This window comes from Bombina bombina, chromosome 6 (genome assembly GCF_027579735.1).
Source record: "Bombina bombina isolate aBomBom1 chromosome 6, aBomBom1.pri, whole genome shotgun sequence".
Classification (NCBI taxonomy): domain Eukaryota; kingdom Metazoa; phylum Chordata; class Amphibia; order Anura; family Bombinatoridae; genus Bombina; species Bombina bombina.
This window is the reverse complement of record NC_069504.1, coordinates 987345481-987353862: the sequence shown is the minus strand read 5'-3', so window position 1 is coordinate 987353862 and position 8382 is coordinate 987345481.

Sequence of the window (8382 nt, the reverse complement as noted above, 5' to 3'; positions counted from 1 at the left end):
TTAAGTCTGTGAACCAAGAACTTAGTTTTTGAGCACTTACGCCTAGATTTAGAGTTTTGCGTTAGCCGTCAAAAGCAGCGTTAAGGGGTCCTAACGGTGCTTTTGGCCGCCCGCTGGTATTTAGAGTCAGGCAGGAAAGGGTCTACCGCTCACTTCCCTACCGCGACTCCACGCTACCGCAGATCCTCTTACACCAATTGCGTATCCTATCTTTTCAATGGGATCTGCCTAACGCCGGTATTTGGAGTCTTGGGAGAAGTGAGCGGTAGACCCTCTACTGACAAGACTCCAGCCGCAAAAAAAAGTCAGTAGTTAAGAGCTTTATGGGCTAACGCCGGAATATAAAGCTCCTAACTACTGTGCTCTAAAGTACAGTAACACCCATAAACTACCTATGTACCCCTAAACCGAGGCCCCCCCACATCGCCGCCACTATAATAAAAAATTTTAATCCCTATTCTGCCGACCGGACACCGCCACCACCTACATTATACCTATAAACCCATAATCTGCTGCCCCTAACATCGCCGACCCCTATATTATATTTATTAACCCCTAATCTGCCCCCCCCAATGTCGCCGCTACCTAACTACACTTATTAACCCCTAATCTGCTGACCGTACCTCACCGCCACTATAATAAATGTATTAACCCCTAAACCACTGCACTCCCGCCTCGCAAACACTATAATAAATTTTATTAACCCCTAATCTGCCCTCCCTAACATCGCCGCCACCTACCTACAATTATTAACCCCTAATCTCCCGCCCGCACCGTCGCCGCTACTATAATAAAGTTATTAACCCTTAAACCTAACTCTAACCCTAACCCTAACACCCCCCTAACATAAATATAATTTATATTAAACGAAATAATATTCCTATAATTAACTAAATTATTCCTATTTAAAACTAAATACTTACCTATCAAATAAACCCTAATATAGCTACAATATAATTAATAATTACATTGTATCTATTTTAGGATTTATATTTATTTTATAAGCAACTTTGTATTTATTTTAACTAGGTACAATAGCTATTAAATAGTTAATAACTATTTAATAGCTACCTAGTTAAAATAATTACAAAATTACCTGTAAAATAAATCCTAATCTAAGTTACAATTAAACCTAACACTACACTATCATTAAATTAATTAAATAAATTACCTACAATTACCTAAAATAAAATACAATAAAATAAACTATTCTATAATACAAAAAAACCCACTAAATTACAAAAAATAAAAAAGAATTACAAGCAGTTTAAACTAATTACAACTAATCTAAGCTCCCTAATAAAATAAAAAAGCCCCCCAAAATAAAAAATTCCCTACCCTACTCTAAAATACAAAAGTAATCAGCTCTTTTACCAGTCCTTAAAAGGGCTTTTTGCGGGGCTATCGCCCGACTGGAGGACCTCTTCTTTGCCGCTTGGATCAAGACTTCTACCGGATGGAGGACATCTTCTTGCTCCACTTGGATGAAGAATTCGGCTCGGCTGGGTGAAGACGACTCAAGGTAGGGAGATCTTCAAGGGATTAGTGATAGGTTTTTTTAAGGGGGGTTTGGGTGGGTTAGAGTAGGGGTATGTGGGAGGTGGGTTGTAAATGTTGGGGGGGTATTGTATTTTTATTTTCAGGCAAAAGAGCTGATTACTTTGGGGCAAGGCCCCGCAAAAAGCCCTTTTAAGGGCTGGTAAAAGAGCTGATTACTTTTGTATTTTAGAATAGGGTAGGGATTTTTTTATTTTGGGAGGCTTTTTTATTTTATTAGGGGGCTTAGATTAGGTGTAATTAATTTAAACTGCTTGTAATTCTTTTTTATTTTTTGTAATTTAGTGGGGGGTTTTTGTATTATAGAATAGTTTATTTAATTGTATTTAATTGTAGGTAATTTATTTAATTAATTTAATGATAGTGTAGTGTTAGGTTTAATTGTAACTTAGGTTAGGATTTATTTTACATGTAATTTTGTATTTATTTTAACTAGGTAGCTATTAAATAGTTATTAACTATTTAATAGCTTTTGTACCTAGTTAAAATAAATACAAAGTTGCCTGTAAAATAAATATAAATCCTAAAATAGCTACAATGTAATTATTAATTATATTGTAGCTATATTAGGGTTTATTTTATAGGTAAGTATTTAGTTTTAAATAGGAATAATTTAGTTAATTTTAGGAATATTATTTCGTTTAATATAAATTATATTTATGTTAGAGGGGTGTTAGGGTTAGGGTTAGAGTTATGTTTAGGGGTTAATAACTTTATTATAGTAGCGGCGACGGTGTGGGCGGGAGATTAGGGGTTAATAATTGTAGGTAGGTGGCGGCGATGTTAGGGAGGGCAGATTAGGGGTTAATACTATTTATTCTAGTGTTTGCGAGGCGGGAGTGCGGCGGTTTAGGGGTTAATACATTTATTATGGTGGCGGCGAGGTTCGGTCGGCAGATTAGGGGTTAATAAGTGTAGGTAAGGTAGCGGCGACATTGGGGGGGCAGATTAGGGGTTAATAAATATAATATAGGGGTCGGCGGTGTTAGGGGCAGCAGATTAGGGGTTCATATGGATAATGTAGGTTGTGGCGGTGTCCGGAGCGGAAGATTAGGGGTTAATAATAATATGCAGGGGTCAGCGATAGCTGGGGTGGCAGATTAAGGGTTAATAAGTGTAAGGTTAGGGGTGTTTAGACTCAGGGTTCATGTTAGGGTGTTAGGTGCAGACTTAGAAAGTGTTTCCCCATAGGAACACTGCTTTTTTGCAGGTGTTAGGTTTTTTTTACAGCAAGTTAAGCCCCATTGTTTCCTATGGGGATATCGTGCATGAGCACGTTTTCCCAGCTTACCGCTACCGTAAGCAGCGCTGGTATTGAGAGTTGAAGTGGAGCTAAGTTATGCTCAACGCACCCTTTTTTGAGCCTAACGCAGCCCCTCAGACAACTCTAAATACCAGCATTGTTGGAAGGGTGCGTTGGGAAAAAAAGCAGCGTTAGCTACGCGGGTCTTTACCAACAAAACTCTAAATCTAGCCGTTAGTGTTTAAAACACGCTCACGTAGCTTCCAAGTAACCAAACTGCAACAATTCTCTTAATTGTATTCAATTCACACTTGCAACTTGCAAAGAAAAGAGAAACAAACTTGCGTTTTTAAGTCCTCTGTTAAATCACAGACCGAACAGCACCACTTCAATCACTTTGAGCACTTAGTGTTAAAACACAAGCACAACAATAAGTGGTGAATCACTATTCAGTGTAGGACAGATAATACTTGCTTTGCATAATGCCCCAAATTTCTCACCGCTCACGCTTTGTGGAAAACCAACGATAGACATCTACTTAGCTTGCTTCCCCACCCGCAACACTTGGATTTGGCAACCGAAAGCAAGGATATACTCTGGGAGCACATCTAATGCCATAAGAGTACTGGTTTGCTTGACTGGACTTGGCATGAGCGGTGAGAAATTTGGGGCATTATGCAAAGCGAGTATTATCTGTCCTACACTGAATAGGGATTCACCACTTGTTATTGTGCTTGAGCGTGTTTTAGCACTAAGTGCTCAAAGTGATTGAAGTGGTGCTGTTACGGTCTGTGATTTAACCGAGGACTTAACCCCTTAAGGACAAGGCCAAATTTTAATTTCTTTCCCTTAAGGACCAGGGCTATTTTTACATTTCTGCTGTGTTTGTGTTTAGCTGTAATTTTCCTCTTACTCATTTACTGTACCCACACATATTATATACTGTTTTTCTTGCCATTAAATGTACTTTATAAAGATACCATTATTTTCATCATATCTTATAATTTACTATAATAAAATTATAAAATATGAGGAAATAATTGGAAAAAAACAGACTTTTTCTAACTTTGACCCCCAAAATCTGTTACACATCTACAACCACCAAAAAACACCCATGCTAAATAGTTTCTAAATTTTATCCTGAGTTTTGAAATACCCAATGTTTAAATGTTCTTTGCTTTCTTTGCAAGTTATAGGGCAATAAATACAAGTAGCACTTTGCTATTTCCAAACCACTTTTTTTCAAAATTAGCGCTAGTTACATTGGGACACTGATATCTTTCAGGAATCTCTGAATATCCCTTGATATGTATATATATATATATTTTAGAAGACAACCCAAAGTATTGATCAAGGCCCAATTTGGTATATTTCATGACATCATTTCACCGCCAAATGTGATCAAATAAAAAATCCTATCAGCCAATCGGAATTCGAGGGACGCCATCTTGGATGACGTCATTTAAAGGAACCTTCATTCTTCGCTAGGACTTTGATTGAAGAGGATGCTCTGCGTCGACTGGATTGAAGATGGACTCGCTCCATGCCGGAAGGATGAAGATAGAAGATGCAACCTGTATGAAGACTTCTGCCGTCTGGAGGACCTCTTCTGCCCCGATCGGATGAAGACTTCTGCCGTATGGAGGATCTCTTGTGCCCGGCTGGGTAAAGATGGCTCAAGGTAGGGTGATCTTCAGGGGGTTAGTGTTAGGTTTTTTTAAGGGGGATTGGGTGGGTTTTAGAGTAGGGGTGTGTGGGTGGTGGGTTGTAATGTTGGGGGGGATTGTATTTTTTTTTTACAGGTAAAAGAGCTGATTACTTTGGGGCAATGCCCCGCAAAAGGCCCTTTTAAGGGCTATTTGTAATTTAGTATAGGGTAGGGAATTTTATTATTTTGGGGGGCTTTTTTATTTTATTAGGGGGATTAGATTAGGTGTAATTAGTTTTAAAAATTTTAATTTCTTTTTTATTTTCTGTAATTTAGTGGGTTTTTTTTCATAATTTAGTTTATTTAATTTAATTGTAATTAGTTTAATTTAATTTAGTTAATTAATTAATTTATTTATAGAGTAGTGTTAAGTTAGGATTTATTTTACAGGTAATTTTGTATTTCTTTTAGCTAGGTCGTTATTAAATAGTTAATAACTATTTAATAACTATTGTACCTAGTTAAAATAAATACAAAGTTGCCTGTAAAATAAAAATAAATCCTAAAATAGCTATAATGTAACTATTAGTTATATTGTAGCTATATTAGGGTTTATTTTATGGGTAAGTATTTAGTTTTAAATAGGATTAATGTATTTAATTATGTAAAATTTATTTCATTTAATTAAAATTATATTTCAGTTAGGGGGGTTAGGGTTAGGGATAGACTTAGGTTTAGAGGTTAATACAGTTAATATAGTAGCGGCGACGTTGGAGTCGGCAGATTAGGGTTTAATAAATGTAGGTAGGTGTCGGCGATGTTAGGGACAACAGATTAGGTGTTAATAAAATTTAACTAGTGTTTGCGAGGCGGGAGTGCGGCGGTTTAGGGGTTAATACATTTATTAAAGTGGCGGCGGTGTCCGGTCAGCAGATTAGGGGTTAATTTTTTTTATTATAGTGTTTGCGATGTGGGGGGGCCTCGGTTTAGGGGTTAATAGGTAGTTTATGGGTGTTAGTGTACTTTGTAGCACTTTAGTTAAGAGTTTTATGTTCCGGCGTTAGCCAATAAAACTCTTAACTACTGACTTTTATATGCGGTAGGAGTCTTGGAGGTAGAGGGTGTACCGCTCACTTTTTCCAAGACTTGTAATACCGGCGTTAGGAAAATCCCATTAAAAAGATAGGATACGCAATTGACGTAAGGGGATTTGCGGTATGGAAAAATCGAGGAAAAAAAGTGAGCGGTACACCTGTACCTGCCAAACTTGTAATACCAGCGGGCGTTAAAAAGCAGCGTTAGGACCCCTTAACGCTGCTTTTTAAGGCTAACGCCAAACTCGTAATCTAGCCATAAGTGTTAAAAAACTAAGTTCTTGGTTCACAGACTTAAAGGGACATTAGGACTAAACAGGCTCTTAATTTTGAATGTTGCTGTAATTGTTTACACTGAGTTTTGTAATTCATTTTATTTGAATTTATTTTGCAGTGTGCAACCTTGTCATTCTTTGACACCCACCTATATTGTGGATGTCTTCTTTCTTTTTTATGTCTGTATCCATAGAATTATCGTATTTCTTCTCAGCAGCTTTAATCCACTACTGTGTGGTGCAACCCCTAGAGTTTTGATCCCAATATCTACAAGCACTCATTTGAGTCAATCATGACGCCAATAAACTGAAAGAATGTGCATTACCTTTGGACAACAAGAAACTTTTTCCTTCTACACTTTGCCACTGATATTATTTTGGGGCATTTTGTGTTTTTAATTAGGTGAGAGGGGGCAGCAGATTTTCCAGGGCATGGGTATAATTTAAACTAAATAAGAGACTATTAGAGACAGATTGTCCATCTGCTTTCAATGGCATCGTCCATAGCCCTGTTGCAAGATATGTGCTCCACATGCATAAAAACAAATATTCCCCCAGCACCTAAACATACATGTATATAAATATATATATATATATAAGATATCCTCTGATGTACAGAGAATATATGAAGTAAATCTCACCACTAATGCTTCTTTATCATACGTAATATTCTACTGCATCATGCGGGTACATGGCACATAATGCCTATTGAGATGCACAGCTGAGCCTCTCAGGAGAGGTTAGATTTATACAAAAAAATGTAAGCACTCAGACTAAAGGGAAAACCTTTTTAATTATAAGTGAAATATGAGCTAGTTGTTTTAATCTTCAGCATTATCTGCTTCCCTAACTTGTAACCACTGTATAAGGGAACAACCCTATATTCCTCCAGTCTGCCGCCCCCCAAAAAAAACAAACAAACCCAAAAACACTCCTTTAGAAGGCCTCTCAAACTTAATTGTGGCATTTCCTTTGTCTGTTACATTACTCACAACAATCTAATTCTTGTTTCCCCCAACATTTTATTGTTAGGGGAAAGATTCAGACGATATTTTGCTAACCAATATATATTAAAATAGGACACTATCTTATCATTCTAGAAGTGTTCATTGATCAAAGCAGAGAACAAACATGTCAGTTTCTGGCTGATTGATCAGTTAAATATAGATTTAGGGAAAGTAGGAGATGGAGAAAAAAAGAGGAGAGCCAGAGATGACAATAAGAGAAAAAGAAAACTTTGGAGAGATCGTGACAGAAATTGAGAATTCAGTACTGAGAGAAGTGGGTGTACAGCAGTGATGTGCAGTCACTAGAGGCAGGTGAGGCAGTGCTTCACCTTTCATATGGGCAAAAATATATTTTTTTTTATTGGCTTTAAAAAAAAAAATTGTAATTTTTTTTCCCCAGCATTTTTTTTCACAGCTAGATGTTGTGCAATGGAGAGGCACAAGCAGGTCTGCCCACCATTACACAACATGCTGCGCCATCTACTGGATGACAGTGGTTAAGATCATTGCATGGCCCATAAGTGCTTTATTTGAGGCAGTCCTATTAGGGCTGAACCAATCCAGCGAGAGGCATTAGTAAGTGGAACATAGGGTTGGGGCTGGATGTTAAATTATATAAAACAAAACAAAAACGGAAAAAAACAACTTTCATATATTTTGTTGCTGTCCTGTGAACCTGCTAGCTTTGCTAAAGTGAAAAAGAGAGTTCTGTTCTTCCCCTCTAAGTGCAGTAGAATGTGCCACTATCACTTCCTGAATCCTTACACAGCAGGAAGAGAGAGGCACAGAGAGCAATGTTTCTGTTCAGCCACATCTTATTGAAGTAAGATTTTACTGTAAGGGATTTTGTTAGTGAAAATGATAATTTAATGAATGTGGTTTAGTGTTTTTTACTCTTTTACAGCAGGGTCGTTTTTGTATTTTGTTTACTCAAACTTTACACCCACTAACTTAGCAGCTTGCCTCTGTACTTCACACTAAATTATAGACTAATTTTCTGAACTCTCTGTAGCTCTGCTGTTTTATTACTTTAAAATGCAATGGTCCCCCCCTTGTGTGTGTGTGTGTCTCTCTCTCTCTCTATCCATCTCTCTCCTTATGTGTTGTTCTCCCCATGGTCTCTTTCTCTCGCTGTCTCTCTTCCTCCCCCTCTGACTCTCATCCCTTATGTAATGAAAGAATCTATAAGCATAATTTGCAGCATTAAAGTAAAAAGTATGTTTAAACATATTTTAATGGGCATAGATTTCTAGATCTCATAATCAGAGCAAGCATTGTGTTATCTGGCAAGAGTTTCTGTTACAATCCTTTTAGACTAAAATCAGATGTTTACTAAGTTGACCAGTTTTCCAAGACACCATTTAAAGGGACATGAAACCCATATGAAACCCATATTCAAATTTAAATAACTTTCCAATTTACATCTAATATCTAATTTTCTTCATTCTTTTGATGTCCTTTGTTGAAAATCATATCTAAATATGCTCAGTAGCTGCTGATTGGTGGCTGCACATAGATACCTCATGTGATTGGCTCACCCATGTGCATTGCTATTTCT